General features: G+C 38.2%; 1 protein-coding gene across 1 annotated transcript in view; it reads left to right on the top strand.

The window, feature by feature from the left end:
• The first annotated feature begins 2,485 nt into the window (after positions 1-2,485).
• LOXHD1 (lipoxygenase homology PLAT domains 1) overlaps positions 2,486-18,696 on the top strand; it is a 666,378-nt gene continuing 650,167 nt past the window's right edge. The window contains exon 1 of the mRNA XM_053701077.1: positions 2,486-2,835. The gene's annotated coding sequence lies outside the window, so the exon portion shown is untranslated. The remainder of the gene's footprint in view (positions 2,836-18,696) is intronic.

Below are 18,696 nucleotides of genomic sequence, written 5' to 3'. Positions count from 1 at the left end.
ATTTATTTTAAAGGGATATCAAATGGTATGATATTGCAATAGAAAATTGTTGGTTTTCTAAATTTATCTGAGTTCCTATAAAGTAATGGCACCGTCATATTTGAAAGTAAGTTTTCTATTTATGTAAATTATGGATATTTTTAAAACAGGAAATAAATTAGACTGTGTAAACAAGACTATTTGGAACATAGAATTGTTAAAGTGATTATCTAACAGGGTGTCCACACAGCCTCGTTTGCTACATCTCTTGTATTGCCTGATTTATATCTGTCCTTAATTGTCCTCAGCAGAAAAAAGAGATAAAAAGAAAACTTAAGTTCAATCATGATGGTGCCCATTACGCTATAGATTCTTTATAGAAACTAAACGTATATCTTGACTATTTAAACAACTAATATAACTGTAAACAATACATCTACATAATATTCTAAGGCTAATCTTTGCTTTGAATAAATTATTATTTCCAGCATGCATTTACAGTTTATTAATAAACTACTCAAAAATAAATAACTTTACCCCCATAATAAGCACTGCAATGAGGCGAGGGACCCCTCTTTTGAAAGAGGAGAGGCTTTTTTTTTTAAAGAAGGGGGGTCACATACCCAGGTGGTGATCACCAGATAGAACCGTATGCATCTAGAACAATATTGTGGGAGTGGAGTATCCCCCTTGTTGCACCCTCAATACACGGACACACTTTAGAACTTTTATTTGAAAGCAGCAATCCTCATATTTCAAATGAGTGGTCATGTGACTATACAGCTGCTAGATAATAAGAATTTACGTGTAAATGCAATGATGGGCAAACAACTAAAAACAGCTCACCAGCAAAATGGTTACATGCTATTGAGAGCATTATAGTCAGGTTATAAGGAAGGACAGTATTTCCCTAGCTGAAACTTAAAGGGACATGAAACCCACATTTTTTCTTTCATGATTCATATAGAACATGTAATTTAAACAACTTTAGTTTATACGTACAGAAAGAAAAGCGCTCTACCAGGAGCAAACAGCTCAATAGCTTGTTCTATGGTGAGTTACCACCCAGGAACAGCCTTTTTTAGCCAGATTGTGCTTTTCACAGAGGAGAACTTTCCTGAAAGGGACATAAAACCACAAATTTTGCCTTCATGAACCAGATAGAGAATACAATTTAAAAAAAGTTTCAAATGTACCTCTCTTATAAATTTTACTTTGTTCTCATGTTATTCTTTGTTGAAGAGCTATCTAGCTAGTGTGCACCTTGCCTGAAGCACTACATGAGAAGAAATAGTGCTGCCATCTAGTGCTCTTGAACATTGTTGCAAAACTGCGGCTATATAGTGCTGCAGACATGCACCCTCCTGAACTTACCTTCCTGCTTTTCAACAAAGGATAACAAGTAAACAAGGAAAACATGATAAAAGAAGTACATTGGAAAGATATTTAAAACTGAATGTTTTATCGGAATCATGAAAGAAAATCGTTGGGTTCCATGTCCCTTTAATGTGTTTCAAATTACTTCTTATGCTACAGTAGAGTATTTAATGAATTGGAAATTGCTCCTTCATATATATTTGGGTATTCGAAGTAGCTGTTTTTTTTGTTACATCACCCCAGACATGCCATGCCCATAACAATAAATGCAATGTCCCTTTAAACTGACCCCTATGTTTATATATATATATATATATATATATATATATATATACATATACATAAAATTATATGTATATATATATATATATATATATATATATGTATATACATATATATTATATTATATATACAGTTTATTTCTTTTTTGGCACTTACTATTCATACTTGCAGACCTTTTTTCTTTTGTGATTTAGATAGAGCATGCAATTTTAAGCAACTTCCTAATTTACTCCTATTATCAATTTTTCTTCATTCTCTTGTTATCTTTATTTGAAAAAGAAGGCATCTAAGCTAAGAAGCCAGCTAATTTTTGGTTCAGACATGGACAGCACTTGTTTATTGGTGGATGAATTTATCCACCAATCAGCAAGAACAACCCAGGTTGTTCACCAAAAATGGTCCGGCATCTAAACTTACATTCTTGATTTTCAAATAAAGATACTAAGAGAATGAAGAACATTTGATAATAGGGAGTAAATTAGAAAGTTGCTTAAAATGTCATGCTCTATCTAATAAAAAATTGGGTTGTGTCCCTTTAACATGAGTTGGAATGTACTGCGCTCAGTAGTGCCACAGTGAGGTGTAGGTTCATTTGTCACTTCACGCATTTCCTATTATTTAAAGCGTTATTAAAACAAGAGAAAACACCGTATAGTTACTGTCAGACACATATACAATGGTAGAAGTGAGTGTCGCTGCCATATGACAGATGCAGGGCACGGTCTCCTAGTGACAATTAGCTGTAGCACCAGTGACACACCTAGAACCGCCCGGGGATATATACGCCCCTAGGTGCAGCGTCCCTGGTAACCAATAGCAACACGCGGCAGTCACGCGGGCGCGCAGCTCCTCTGGCATCAGATCCTCAGCAGCTCCTCTGTACCCCAAGTCAAGTTCCTGACTTCACTGGGGATTCTCATTATTTATCCAGTGCACCGCACACTCATGCAAATTCCCTATGTACCTGCAGGACTGATCGTTAATTTGGTGAAAGTTCTGCAAAAAGCGCACTCATTCTCCAAGCAGTTCTGTGAGTTACTGTGATATGAACTTTGCTGAGACCTCAGCCAGCCCTAACCTGCCCATCACTCAGAGGATTTCATTAGCTGCTATTTACGTATGATCATATGTGCACCAGCTCCCTGTTATCACTTACCTGTAGCTGAAGACCTGAGTTTGGAGCTGCGCTATATACAGGTATTGCTGGAAAGCTTACATCAATGAATGTCTTGTTAACAAGGTATATTGCTGCCTGGCAGTGCAGGGGTTAAGAGAGCTTTACTATAATGCTACAATGGGAGACTAAGCAGTGTAAAAGGACTGTATACTAATGATTTACTTATTTATATTATCATTTGAAGAATATGAGTTAATACACTCAGATCTGGGCAAATCCCACTGTCAGACATGATTACAGTCTAGATCAGAGGCTCACATTTTGTTCCATGGAGGGTGGGTCACTAATAGTGAAGGAATACATTATATTGTATTATAAACTTATGCTAAAGATAACACCTCACAATACAATTGGATTCAAATCAAATTGTTATGCTAGAGATTACATGGGAACATTGTTAATATTAATGAATTGTAATATATAATTATTTAAGTTATTTTTTCAATAACAGAATACTGATTCTAGTTTGGCATGCTGGGCACAAAAAGTCTGTTGCAGGGAGAGACTTTGTATTGGCAACACTGATGTTTTATGTCTGATGTGATTCTGTAGGTCACTGTTAGAAGAGTTTGTAGTCATGCTAGCAGCACCTGTATATTTATGCAAGTATGATACAGCTGTATTCATTCTCATTGGATGACAGTGAAAACTCCTTTGCCTATATAACTGGAGAGGAAACAAAGTGGCAAAAGACAGAGAAGGAAACATTATTCAGCACTGGAACATCTTTTTAAAAGTATGAAAAACATTCTGAAATCTTCCATTTTAGAAAGATCAAGGAAATATGAGTGCTGCTTCTCTTTCATGAGCTTAAATGAAGAAAAAAGGTCATTTATTACTTACCTTTATTCTAGCCAACTGTCCTGATTTTCCTAGGACAACGCTAGTTTGTTTGGTCTCCTGCCCTGTTGTATCATTTTCCTTGGAATCTGTCCTGTATTGCAAAAATCTTGCCCCGAGGTATGGACTTGGCATGGGTGCCTGACTATGGAAATCAGACACAAGGTCTTTGTTGGTATTATATCTGTTTGCATCTTGTGGCATCTCCTGCACGTTACATTAGAACAGCACAATAATAAAGTAATATATCCAGTGACCAGGCAACCGAGTCATATGCACATTAGAAAACACAATAATACAGTAATATATCCAGTGACCAGGCAACTGAGTCATATGCACATTAGAAAACACAATAATACAGTAATATATCCAGTGAATTGGCATCTGAGTCTCCTGCACACTAGAAAACACAATAATACGGTAATATATCCAGTGACCGGGCATCTGAGTCTCCTGCACACTAGAAAACACAATAATACGGTAATATATCCAGTGACCAGGCATCTGAGTCTCCTGTACATTAGAAAACACAATAATACGGTAATATATCCAGTGACCAGGCATCTGAGTCTCCTGCACATTAGAAAACACAATAATACAGTAATATATCCAGTGACCGGGCATCTGAGTCTCCTGCACATTAGAAAACACAATAATACAGTAATATATCCAGTGAATCGGCATCTGAGTCTCCTGCACACTAGAAAACACAATAATACAGTAATATATCCAGTGAACGGGCATCTGAGTCTTCTGTACATTAGAAAACACAATAATATAGTAATATATCCAGTGACCGGGCATCTGCGTCTCCTGCACATTAGAAAACACAATAATACAGTAATATATCCAGTGACCGGGCATCTGAGTCTTCTGTACATTAGAAAACACAATAATACAGTAATATATCCAGTGACCGGGCATCTGCGTCTCCTGCACATTAGAAAACACAATAATACAGTAATATATCCAGTGACCGGGCAACTGAGTCTCCTGCACATTAGAAAACACAATAATACAGTAATATATCCAGTGACCGGGCATTGAGTCTCCTGCACATTAGTAAACATAATAATACAGTAATATATCCAGTGAACAAGCATCTGCATCTCCTGCACATTAGAAAACACAATAATACAGTAATATATCCAGTGAACAAGCATCTGCGTCTCCTGCACATTAGTAAACACAATAATACAGTAATATATCCAGTGAATGAGCATCTGCGTCTCCTGCACATTAGAAAACACAATAATACAGTAATATATCCAGTGACCGGGCAACTGAGTCTCCTGCACATTAGAAAACACAATAATACAGTAATATATCCAGTGACCGGGCATTGAGTCTCCTGCACATTAGTAAACATAATAATACAGTAATATATCCAGTGAACAAGCATCTGCATCTCCTGCACATTAGAAAACACAATAATACAGTAATATATCCAGTGAACAAGCATCTGAGTCTCCTGTACATTAGAAAACACATTAATACAGTAATATATCCAGTGACCGGGCATCTGAGTCTCCTGCACATTAGAAAACACAATAATACAGTAATATATCCAGTGATCGGGCATCTGAGTCTCCTGCACATTAGAAAACACAATAATACAGTAATATATCCAGTGACCGGGCATCTGAGTCTCCTGCACATTAGAAAACACAATAATACAGTAATATATCCAGTGACCGGGCATCTGAGTCTCCTGCACATTAGAAAACAGAATAATACACTAATATATTCAGTGACCGGGCATCGGAGTCTCCTGTACATTAGAAAACACAATAATACAGTAATATATCCAGTGACCGGGCATCTGAGTCTCCTGCACATTAGAAAACACAATAATACAGTAATATATCCAGTGAACGGGCATCTGAGAGTCACCTGCACATTAGAAAACACAATAATACAGTAATATATCCAGTGAACGGGCATCTGAGTCTCCTGCACATTAGAAAACACAATAATACAGTAATATATCCAGTGAACGGGCATCTGAGTCTCCTGCACATTAGAAAACACAATAATACAGTAATATACCCAGTGAACCAGCATCTGAGTCTCCTGCACATTAGAAAACACAAAAATACAGCAATATATCCAGTGACCGGGCATCTGAGTCTCCTGCACATTAGAAAACACAAAAATACAGTAATATATCCAGTGAATGAGCATCTGAGTCACCTGCACTTTAGAAAACACAATAATACAGTAATATATCCAGTGAACGGGCATCTGAGTCTCCTGTACATTAGAAAACACAAAAATACAATAATGTATCCAGTGACCGGGCATCTGAGTCTTCTGTACATTAGAAAACACAATAATATAGTAATATATCCAGTGACCGGGCATCTGAGTCTCCTGCACATTAGAAAACACAATAATACAGTAATATATCCAGTGACCGGGCATCTGAGTCTCCTGCACATTAGAAAACACAAAAATACAGTAATATATCCAGTGAACGGGCATCTGAGTCTCCTGCACATTAGAAAACACAATAATACAGTAATATATCCAGTGAACGGGCATCTGAGTCATCTGCACATTAGAAAACACAAAAATACAGTAATGTATCCAGTGAACGGGCATCTGAGTCTCCTGTACATTAGAAAACACAAAAATACAGTAATGTATCCAGTGACCGGGCATCGGAGTCTCCTGTACCTTAGAAAACACAATAATACAGTAATATATCCAGTGAACGGGCATCTGAGTCTCCTGCACATTAGAAAACACAATAATACAGTAATATATCCAGTGAACGGGCATCTGAGTCTCCTGCACATTAGAAAACACAATAATACAGTAATATATCCAGTGACTGGGCATCTGAGTCTCCTGCACATTAGAAAACACAATAATACAGTAATATATCCAGTGACTGGGCATCTGAGTCTCCTGTACCTTAGAAAACACAATAATACAGTAATATATCCAGTGAACGGGCATCTGAGTCTCCTGCACATTAGAAAACACAATAATACGGTAATATATCCAGTGACCGGGCATCTGAGAGTCTCCTGCACATTAGAAAACACAATAATACAGTAATATATCCAGTGAATGAGCACCTGAGTCTCCTGCACATTAGAAAACACAATAATACAGTAATATATCTAGTGAAGGGGCATCTGTAAATCTCCTGCATTTTGCACATTAGATTAAATAATACAATAGTTAATATTTTGTGTATATCGTGTGCAATTTACACTAGGTGTTTTGGGATTGATACTACTGTAACCTGCTTAATTGTTTTGCTCTGTTGTAAAGTGTCCCTGGAAAGGCTCTAACGAATTACAGCATATGATGTTTTTAAAGGGTTATATTTTTTTTCTAATTTGTATGAATAACAAATATATTATAAGATACTTCAATACTAAAAGTTTTAAATGTATTTACTTTTATCCCAAAACGAAGCTTCTTCTTATATATAATTCATATTTTTATATCTTCTATAAATGGCTCTAACGACCACCCCAAAAAAGGCTGGAATTCAGAATTATTCAGGCTCTCACATTCTCCAATCGCGCCGCAGTTTCATGCCTCTAATTTGAATATTCATTATGCTATGCCACTTGAAAGATCGCATGTACTTTACAATTTAAAAATAACGGTATACGTGCTGTTTACCTTAACTGCCATTCAGCATTTTTATTTTTCTACAAATAGAATCTGTAAGCTGTAATTGAGGGGAAGTGCTGAGTCTAAACAGTGATCAGTTCCAGAGCATACAGCCCAGCACTTTGTGACTTAGGGACCCCCTTCTCTTAAACTGTCAATATTCTAACAGGCACATTTCAGCTGAAATGCTCCTTCCCTGGCCTGTGCTACTAGTACATAGAGATTGGGGGCTGAGGGGGAGGTACATACCGGTGAGCAAGAGCGGCTGCCTGTCGGATTCTATGACCTGTCTGTCCCATGCGCACATTGTGGTTGCAAAATCCATAGCTATTCTGTCAGATTTTGCAACCTGTCATGTGTAAGCTCAGAATTGGGGTGACGTCACTGTCGCATATTTCGATAGAACAGCAGCGTAGGGATGATGATGTGCCAGCTCACACAGAAAGATCAAATTTGCGCATGCGTGGGCCATAATCGATAGGAAATGCGCATGCTGGCCGCCATGATTGTTCTACTCAGGTACAACACAGTAATTTGCTGTGCATAATGAGGTTCCTGAATGGTTTGGCAGCAGTAATAATTTTGTCAGGAAAATAAAGGTAAACTATTAAAATTGGCTAATACATGTTAGTTGCAATATTAAAGTACTTGATAAGTTGTTTTGAAAGATGTAAAAAAAATTGTGTTTACTATCCCTTTAAGTACATTTATTGCACTACTGACAATCAAACTCTATGGGCCTGATGATCTAAAACCTGTCCGGCAAGTAGAAAACAATCTCGCAAAATCTTTGTGGGCTGTTCAGCGTTGTATTGCAATGTATGAGTGTCTTCTTCTAACTTTGCCTTTCTAAAATTCTTTGCAGGACCTCCCAGAACTGATGAGACTTTTTTAGATAATCTCACCATAGTGGGAGCTACGTGCTTACTATGTGTTTAACCCCTTTGTGGGCATTAAAGTACTGCTCGCAAGCTCTAATCCTTGTAGGTGTTATGCTGAACATTGGCTCCCCAGTTGTGTCCTGGTAAGAACCTGCAGATTGGTGGAACGCTGCTCATTGGCTCACCAGTTGTGTCCTGCTAACAACCCGCAGATAGGTGGAACGCTACTCATTGGCTCACCTGTTATGTCCTGGTAAGAACCTGCAGATTGGTGGAACACTAGTCGTTGGCTCATTAGTTGTGTCCTGCTAAGAACCTGCAGATTGGTGGAATGCTGCTCATTGGCTCACCATTTATGTCCTGCTAAAAACCTGCAGATTGGCAGAATGCTGCTCATTGGCTCACTAGTTGTGTCTTGCTAAGAACCTGCAGATTGGTGGAACGGTGCTCATTGGCTCACCAGTTGTGTCCTGCTAAGAACCTGCAGATTGGTGGAACGCTGCTCATTGGCTCACCAGTTGTGTCCTGTTAAGAACCTGCAGATTGGTGGAACGCTGCTCATTGGCTCACCAGTTGTGTCCTGCTAAGAACCTGCAGATTGGTGGAACGCTGCTCATTGGCTCACCAGTTGTGTCCTGCTAAGAACCTGCAGATTGGTGGAACGCTGCTCATTGGCTCACCAGTTGTGTCTTGCTAAGAACCTGCAGATTTGGTGGACACTGCTCATTGGCTCACTAGTTGTGTCCTGCTAAGAACCCGCAGACTGGTGGAACGCTGCTCATTGGCTCACCAGTTGTGTCCTGCTAAGAATCCACATGTTGATAGAATGCTGCTTGTTGGCTCACCAGTTGTGTCCTGCTAAGAACCCACATGTTGGTGGAACGCTGCTCATTGGTTCACCAGTTGTGTTTGCTAAGAACCCGCAGACTGGTTGAACGCTGCTTATTGGCTCCTCAGTTTTGTCCTGCTGAGAACCCGCAGTCAGGGTCACCCAGAGTATTTGCAGGCCCTGGGCAACATAATTGTGTTACTCTCCTCAACCCAGCAATTTATACCTCTTCCCCTGTATGCCATGCCCCCTGTATAGCCCACCCAATACCAACATTCAGTATGTCCTATATAAATAATTACACTGTACATTGCAATGTATGTGTGTCTCCTTCTAAATTTGCCTTTCTAAAATTCTTTGCAGGACCTCCCAGAACTGATGAGACTTTTTTAGATAATCTCACCATAGTGGGAGCTACGTGTTTACTATGTGTTTAACCCCTTTGTGGGCATTTAAGTACTACTCGCAAGCTCTAATCCTTGTAGGTGTTATGCTGAACATTGACTCCCCAGTTGTGTCCTGGTAAGAACATGCAGATTGGTGGAACGCTACTCACTGGCTCACCTGTTATGTCCTGGTAAGAACCTGCAGATTTGTGGAACACTGGTCATTGGCTCATTAGTTGTGTCCTGCTAAGAACCTGCAGATTGGTGGAATGCTGCTCATTGGCTCACCATTTATGTCCTCCTAAAAACCTGCAGGTTGGCAGAACGCTGCTCATTGGCTCACTAGTTGTGTCTTGCTAAGAACCTGCAGATTGGTGGAACGGTGCTCATTGGCTCACCAGTTGTGTCCTGCTAAGAACCTGCAGATTGGTGGAACGCTGCTCATTGGCTCACCAGTTGTGTCCTGCTAAGAACCTGCAGATTAGTGGAACGCTGCTCATTGGCTCACCAGTTGTGTCTTGCTAAGAACCTGCAGATTGATGGACACTGCTCATTGGCTCACCAGTTGTGTCTTGCTAAGAACCTGCAGATTGGTGGACACTGCTCATTGACTCACTAGTTGTGTCCTGCTATGAACCCGCAGACTGGTGGAATGCTGCTCATTGGCTCATCAGTTGTGTCCTGCTAAGAATCCACATGTTGGTAGAATGCTGCTTATTGGCTCACCAGTTGTGTCCTGCTAAGAACCAACATGTTGGTGGAATGCTACTCATTGGTTCACCAGTTGTGTACTGCTAAGTACCTTCAGAGTGGTGAAAGGCTGCTCATTGGCTCACCAGTTGTGTTTGCTAAGAACCCGCAGACTGGTTGAATGCTGCTTATTGGCTCCCCAGTTGTGTCCTGCTGAGAACCCGCAGTCAGGGTCACCCAGAGTATTTGCAGGCCCTGGGCAACATAATTGTGTTACTCTCCTCAACCCAGCACCTTATACCTCTTCCCCTGTATGCCATGCCCCCTGTATAACCCACCCAATCCCAACATTCAGTATGTCCTCTATACATAATTACACTGTACATTGTACCCCCCTTATACTATAAACACTTTTTCATAAACTAAATACTGGAGGTACCTTGCACCTTCTCGTACCCTCATTCCAGGTAACAGTGCTGGGCCCCCTGAAGTGCAGGTGCCCCTCACACCCTGCTCGCAGTTCTCTGTGGCTCCCAAGCCAGGCTTACAAATAACAGTATGGGATATTTGCACTTCAATGTATTTTTAATGGATGCAATCTAGTGAAGGTTAGAGCAGTGTTTGCAACCGGTGTGCTCACAGTGGATAGAATTATTAACTGTGTATATTATTGGCATTGTTGATAACTATTAATTGCCCTGTGTGTATTACTGGCAGTGATGATAACTATTAATTGCCTTGTGTTTATTATTGGCAGTGATGATAACTATTAATTGCCTTGTGCGTATTATTGGCAGTGATGATATCTATGAATTGCCTTGTGTGTATTATTTTCAGTGATGATAACTATTAATTGCCCTGTGTGCATTATTGGCAGTAATGATAACTATTAATTGCCTTGTGTTTATTATTGGCAGTGATGATAACTATTAATTGCCTTGTGCGTATTATTGGCAGTGATGATATCTATGAATTGCCTTGTGTGTATTATTGTCAGTGATGATAACTATTAATTGCCCTGTGTGTATTATTGACAGTGATGATAACTATGAATTGTCCTGTGTGTATTATTGGCATTGATGATTGCTATTAATTGCCCTTTGTGTATTTTTGGCATTGATGATAGCTATTAATTGCCCTTTGTGTATTATTGGCATTGATGATAGCTATTAATTGCCCTTTGTGTATTATTGGCATTGATGATAGCTATTAATTGCCCTTTGTGTATTATTGGCATTGATGATTGCTATTAATTGCCCTTTGTGTATTATTGGCATTAATGATAGCTATTAATTGCCCTTTGTGTATTATTGGCATTGATGATAGCTATTAATTGCCCTTTGTGTATTATTGGCATTGATGATAGCTATTAATTGCCCTTTGTGTATTATTGGCATTGATGATAGCTATTAATTGCTCTTTGTGTATTATTGTCAGTGATGATAGCTATTAATTGCCCTGTGACAATCCAGATATTTGTTTGTTGTACTTTCAGAAGAAGAAATCCAGCTCTGAAAAGAACCGAGTGCCGCTGGTAGTGGCTATATTTGGCATTTGTTCTAAGCCGAATCACACAATTGCCCTGTGAGTATTATTGGCAGTGGTGGTAGTTATTAATTTCACTGTGTGTATTAATGGCATTGGTGATAACTATTAATTGCACTGTGTGTATTATTGGCAGTGGTGAAAACTATTAATTTCACTGTGTGTATTATTGCTATTGGTGGTCGTGATTAATTGCACTGTGTATATTATTGGCATTGGTGATAACTATTATAAACACGTTGTGTATTATTGGCAGTGGGGGTAATTATTAATTGCCCTGTGTGTTTTATTGGCAGTGTTGATAACTATTAATTGTCCTGTGTGTGTCATTGGCAGTGGGGGTAATTATTAATTGCCCTGTGTGTGTTGTTGTCAGTGGTGGTAGTTGTTAATTGCACTGTGTGTGTATTATTGGCAGTAGGCGTAATTATTTATTGCACTGTGTGTATTACTGGCATTGGTGATAACTATTAATTGCACTTTGCGTATTATTGGCATTAGGGATAACTAATTATTGCCCTATGTGTATTATTGGCAATGGGGGTAATTATTAATTGCACTGTGTGTATTATTGGCAGCGGTGGTAGTTATTAGATGCACTGTAGGTATTATTGGCAGGGGGGTAATTATTAACTGCACTGTATGTATTATTGGCAGTGGTGGTAGTTATTAGATTAATTGCCCTGTGTGTATTATTGGGAATGGGGGTAATTATTAATTACCCTGGGTGTGCTATTGGCAGTGGGGGTAATTATTAATTGCACTGTATGTATTATTGGCAGTGTCTTATTAATTCATGATGTGTGCAAACAATTTCTTGCAATCATAACAGAACATTCTGATGATTATATTTATTTTGTGTGTACAAGTTTCATAGTTCAAGCCCCCTCTTGTAAATCAGAATTTTGTGTTATTTTGAAACATATCTAATACAGTGGTTCTCTAATGACCACTAGTGCGAAGCAAGAGGTGTCTAGGTGCGCCGCGAACATTAAAAAAGTCAATACGAGTAATAGCTTGCTGCAGCTTTAGCAAGTAGCAATTGTAGCTTTCTGTAGTTACTTTTAGCCATATATTTATTTTTATTTTTTATTTTGTTCACATATCCGCTTTACAGTTCACCACTAATCAAGCAAGGTTGCAACCTACTGATTTAATAGGTGTATGGTTAGATATGTTATAAAAAATGTGTAAAAATGTTGTATGCACCAAACACTGCAAATATATTATATTAGGTGAAAACAAAAAAAATTAATAAAAATATAAATAGAAAAAGAATGAAATAGAATCACCTTGGTGATCAAACCAAAAAAATAAAGTCCAAAAGGTGTATAGTCCCACAGGGTCCAAAATAAGGTAACTATTTTATGTAGAGGGGCGGCAGCAAACTTCTTCAATGCTCGACAGTGAATCAAGGGATGACGAAGCGAAGAAGGCGCCACAATGGTGCAAAATCAATGCGACAAGGTGAGTGGACACGCAGAATACAAAATACTCACAAAGTCACTTGAGAAGTGCAACAAACGCCTGGTGAACCTTTAATAGCCGTTCAGATAGCTTTCCTCTAGGTCGTTGAAACACTGTCCCCCTTTGATAGATAGAAACCCAAATAGGTTGATATTACTCCGTCAATAAATTATCACTGGGCTCTCATGCACTTCATATACTGACATTGGTTAAACACTCAGTACTGGAGAAATGGGGATATCTCACAGAGCTAGACTTATTATAAATCCTATGGCTCCTTTAGGCTAAGGGTCCCTAGCTTTACCCAAAAATGTGGAAATCATATTAGATGAATGCTAAAGGAGCACGTAATGTGTGTGTATAGGCAAAGGAATATATTAACTTATGAGTATAAAAATAGTATCACATTAATGTTCACAAAGAATGCATGGATCCATGCTAAGTAACAAACAATATAATAATAAAAGCAGTATAATGATAAAAACAATGATAAAATTGTACAATAAATATACAGGATAAACAAAATATACAGTATAGAATGGTATAGGATTGATCAACCTTATATCAAAACATAGCAACAATATTGTTGATGGAGGAAATCAGTTAGTTAATACTGAAATATTGACGAAATAATACATCAGAATCGATTGAATTAATGTCACCTGGAGGGTCATAGAATCCAAAAGAATGATAATAAGAAAAAATATATCTGGAAAAAAGTGGCCACAAACCAAAAAATGTGTAAAAAATGTGTGACAAATTATGTTAAAAATGTGTGTGACAAATGTGAGAAAATATATGCAAAAAAAAAATATATATCAGGTGTGTGTGATGTGTACAACCTAAAAAAACGGCGTGGTGAGTGTGTGAAAAAATATATTAAAAATATGTGAAAAAAATAAAAATGAAAAATATAAAAATATAAAAATGAGGAAAAAAATGAGTATGGTGGTGAAAAAATAAATAATTATAATCCCATGGTTAACCAAATCCTGAGTGTTGGTGTCCTAGGTGGAGTAATGTGTGAAAGTATCTCAGTGAATTCCTTAGTAAGAATTTGTTTGATGAAGGTCTGGAGTGGTCCAATGTGTCTTTTTAGGTAGTATATCCTCAATTCCTGTAGATGAAAAGCAATAACAACATAGCACAGTAATGTTTTAAACAAGTTTGAATGATTGAAAAGAAGCTCACCATAAGTTGTCAACGCATTTCGGCCCTGTATTGGGCCTTTTTCAAGACTATAGTGTTTTTTCACACACTCACCACGCCGTTTTTTTAGGTTGTACACATCACACACACCTGATATATATATATTTTTTGCATATATTTTCTCACATTTGTCACACACATTTCTAACATAATTTGTCACACATTTTTTACACATTTTTTGGTTTCTGGCCACTTTTTTCCTGATATATTTTTTTCTCATTATCATTCTTTTGGATTCTATGACCCTCCAGGTGACATTAATTCAATCGATTCTGATGCATTATTTCTTCAATATTTCAGTATTAACTAACTGATTTCCTCCATAAACAATATTGTTGCTATGTTTTGATATAAAATTGATCAATCCTATAACATTCTATACTGTATATTTTGTTTATCCTGTATATTTATTGTACAATTTTATCATTGTTTTTATCATTATACTGCTTTTATTATTATATTGTTTGTTACTTAGCATGGATCCATGCATTCTTTGTGAACATTAATGTGATACTATTTTTATACTCATAAGTTAGTATATTCCTTTGCCTATACACACATTACGTGCTCCTTTAGCATTCATCTAATCTTAAACACTCAGTACCTTGAATTCTGGTGCACAGGGAGAGCAGCTCTGTCATGCAGACTCCCCCTTCTTGATCCACCAATCTCAGCCCTACTAGCACACTCCAGTGCCCACATGTGCTGTTATGCTCCTCCCCTGCTTAGAACAGCCAATCTCCTCACCACATCCTTGTAGTTATAGTCAGTAGTGTCAAACCTATCCCTTGATGCTGCCGTATAATATTTCCACGCTCTACCCGGTTATCTGGCATAAGCAAACATAGAGAATATAAAAAGGTTCCGGGGAGCTTCACACACGTCGGTGCTGACAGCGTTACAGGTCAGCTGACGCGTTTCGGCCAATGGCCGTAGTCATAGCTGGATCCAGTGATATTTTGTATCCGTTTGAACTTGATAAAATAAAGCTTTTCGTTGTTATGAATACGCTCCCCCGATCCTTGTTATATTCTCTATATAAGCCAATCATAAGAGGCATATATGTGCATCCGCCAATCAGAAGCAAGCTCCCAGTAGTGCATTGTTTTTCCTTATCCTACCTAGGTATGCTTTTTAACAAAAGATACCAAGAGAATGAAGCACATTTGATAATAGAAATAAATTGGAAAGTTGTTTAAAAGTGCATGTTCTATCTGAATCATGAAGGTTTCATTTTGGCTTTCCTGTCCCTTTGATTTTAATTCATCATCGCCGCCACTCTATTAAAAATTTTTAACCCCTAATCTGCCGCTCCGTACACCGCCGCCAGCTACGTTATCCCTATGTACCCCTAATCTGCTGCCCCTAACATCGCAGACCACTATGTTATATTTATTAACCCCTAATCTGCCGCCCCCGCTATCGCTGACACCTGCATATTATTATTAACCCCTAATCTGCCGCTCCGTACACCGACGCAAACTACATTATCCCTATGTACCCCTAATCTGCTGCCCCTAACACCACCGACCCCTATATTATATTTATTAACCCCTAATCTGCCGCCCCCAACGTCGCCTCAACCTACCTACAATTATTAACCCCTAATCTGCCGACCGGATCTCACCGCTACTATAATAAATGTATTAACCCCTAAAGCTAAGTCTAACCCTAACCCTAACACCTCCCTAAGTTAAATATAATTTAAATCTAACGAAATAAATTAACTCTTATTAAATAACTTATTCCTATTTAAAGCTAAATACTTACCTGTAAAATAAACCCTAATATAGCTACAATATAAATTATAATTATATTGTAGCTATTTTAGGATTAATATTTATTTTACAGGCAACTTTGTAATTATATTAACCAGGTACAGTAGCTATTAAATAGTTAATAACTATTTAATAGCTACCTAGTTAAAATAATTACAAAATTACCTGTAAAATAAATCCTAACCTAAGTTACAATTAAACCTAACACTACACTATCAATAAATTAATTAAATACAATACCTACAATTATCTACAATTAAACCTAACACTACACTATCAATAAATTAATTAAATACAATACCTACAATTATCTACAATAAAACCTAACACTACACTATCAATAAATTAATTAAATACAATACCTACAAATAAATACAATTAAATAAACTAACTAAAGTATAAAAAATAAAAAAGAACTAAGTTACAAAAAATAAAAAAATATTTACAAACATTAGAAAAATATTACAACAATTTTAAACTAATTACACATACTCTAAGCCCCCTAATAAAATAACAAAGACCCCCAAAATAAAAAAATGCCCTACCCTATTCTAAATTAAAAAAGTTCAAAGCTCTTTTACCTTACCAGCCCTGAAAAGGGCCCTTTGCGGGGCATGCCCCAAAGAATTCAGCTCTTTTGCCTGTAAAAAAAACACATACAATACCCCCCCAACATTACAACCCACCACCCACATACCCCTAATCTAACCCAAACCCCCCTTAAATAAACCTAACACTAAGCCCCTGAAGATCTTCCTACCTTATCTTCACCTCGCCGGGTATCACACCGATCCGTCCTGGCTCCAATGTCTTGATCCAAGCCCAAGCGGGGGGCTGAAGATGTCCATGATCCGGCTGAAGTCTTCATCCAAGCGGGAGCTGAAGAGGTCCATAATCCGACTGAAGTCTTCTATCAACGGCATCTTCAATCTTCTTTCTTCCGGATCCGTGTTCATCCCGCCGACGCGGAACATCCATCTTCACCGACGACTTCCCAACGAATCGCTTATCTAACCCAAACCCCCCTTAAAAAACCTAACACTAAGCCCCTGAAGATCTCCCTACCTTGTCTTCACCCAGCCAGGTATCACCGATCCGTCCAGAAGAGGGTCCGAAGTCTTCATCTTATCCGGCCAGAAGAGGTCCTCCAGAGGGTCGGAAGTCTTCATCCAGGCGGCATCTTCTATCTTCTTCCATCCGGATCGGAGCAGGTCCATCTTGAAGCAGCCGACGTGGAGCCATCCTTCCCCACCGATGGACTAACGACGAATGAAGGTTCCTTTAAGAGACGTCACCCAAGATGGCGTCCCTCGAATTCCGATTGGCTGATAGGATTCTAATATTTATTAACCCCTAATCTGCCGACCGGACCTCGCCGCCACTATAATAAATAGTATTAACCCCTAATCTGCCCTCCCTAACATCGCTGCCACCTAACTTCAAGTATTAACCCCTAATCTGCCGACCGGACCTCGCCGCTACTATAATAAATGTATTAACCCCTAAAGCTAAGTCTAACCCTAACCCTAACACCCCCCTAAATTAAATATAATTTTAATCTAACAAAATAAATTAAATATTATTAACTAAAGTATTCCTATTTAAAACGAAATACTTACCTGTAAAATAAACCCTAAACTAGCTACAATATAACAAATAATTATTTTGTAGCTATTTTAGGATCGGAACAGCCATTAGAATGCAAGCTCAATCTGATTGGCTGATTGGATCAGCCAATCGGATTGAACTTGAATCTGATTGGCTGATTCAATCAGCCAATCAGATTTTTCCTACCTTAATTCCGATTGGCTGATAGAATCCTATCAGCCAATCGGAATTCGAGGGACGCCATCTTGAATGACATCACTTAAAGGAACCTTCATTCGTCGGGTAGTCGTTTGGGAAGAAGGATGTTCCGCGCCGGAGGTCTTGAAGATGGAGCCGCTCCTTGTCGGATGGATGAAGATAGAAGATGCCGCTTGCATGAAGATGTCTGCCGGTCCGGATGAAGACTTCTGCCGGTCTGGATGTCCTCTTCTGCCCCATCGAATGAAGACTTCGGCCCGGCTGGGTGAAGACGACTCAAGGTAGGGAGATCTTCAGGGGGGTAGTGTTAGGTTTATATAAGGGGGGTTTGGTTTAGAGTAGGTGTATGTGGGTGGTGGGTTTTAATTTTGGGGGGGGGGGTTGTATTTTTTTTTACAGGCAAAAGAGCTGATTACTTTGGGGCATGCCCCGCAAAAAGCCCTTTTAAGGGCTGGTAAAAGAGCTGGTTACTTTTTAATTTAGAATAGGGTAGGGGCCTTTATTATTTTGGGGGGCTTTTTTATTTTATTAGGGGACTTAGAGTAGGTGTAATTAGCCTAATATTCTTGTAATCTTTTTTTATTTTTTGTAATTTAGTGTTGGTTTTTTTTGTAATTTAGTTTAGTTTATTTAATTTTATGTAATTGTAGGTAATTTATTTAATTAATTTATTGATAGTGTAGTGTTAGGTTTAATTGTAACTTAGGTTAGGATTTATTTTACAGGTAATTTTGTAATTATTTTAACTAGGTAGCTATTAAATAGTTATTAACTATTAATTGCTATTGTACCTAGTTAAAATAAATACAAAGTT

The sequence above is a fragment of the Bombina bombina genome, chromosome 2 (assembly GCF_027579735.1).
Source record: "Bombina bombina isolate aBomBom1 chromosome 2, aBomBom1.pri, whole genome shotgun sequence".
Lineage (NCBI taxonomy): Eukaryota > Metazoa > Chordata > Amphibia > Anura > Bombinatoridae > Bombina > Bombina bombina.
This window is presented reverse-complemented; position numbering and strand designations above follow the sequence as displayed.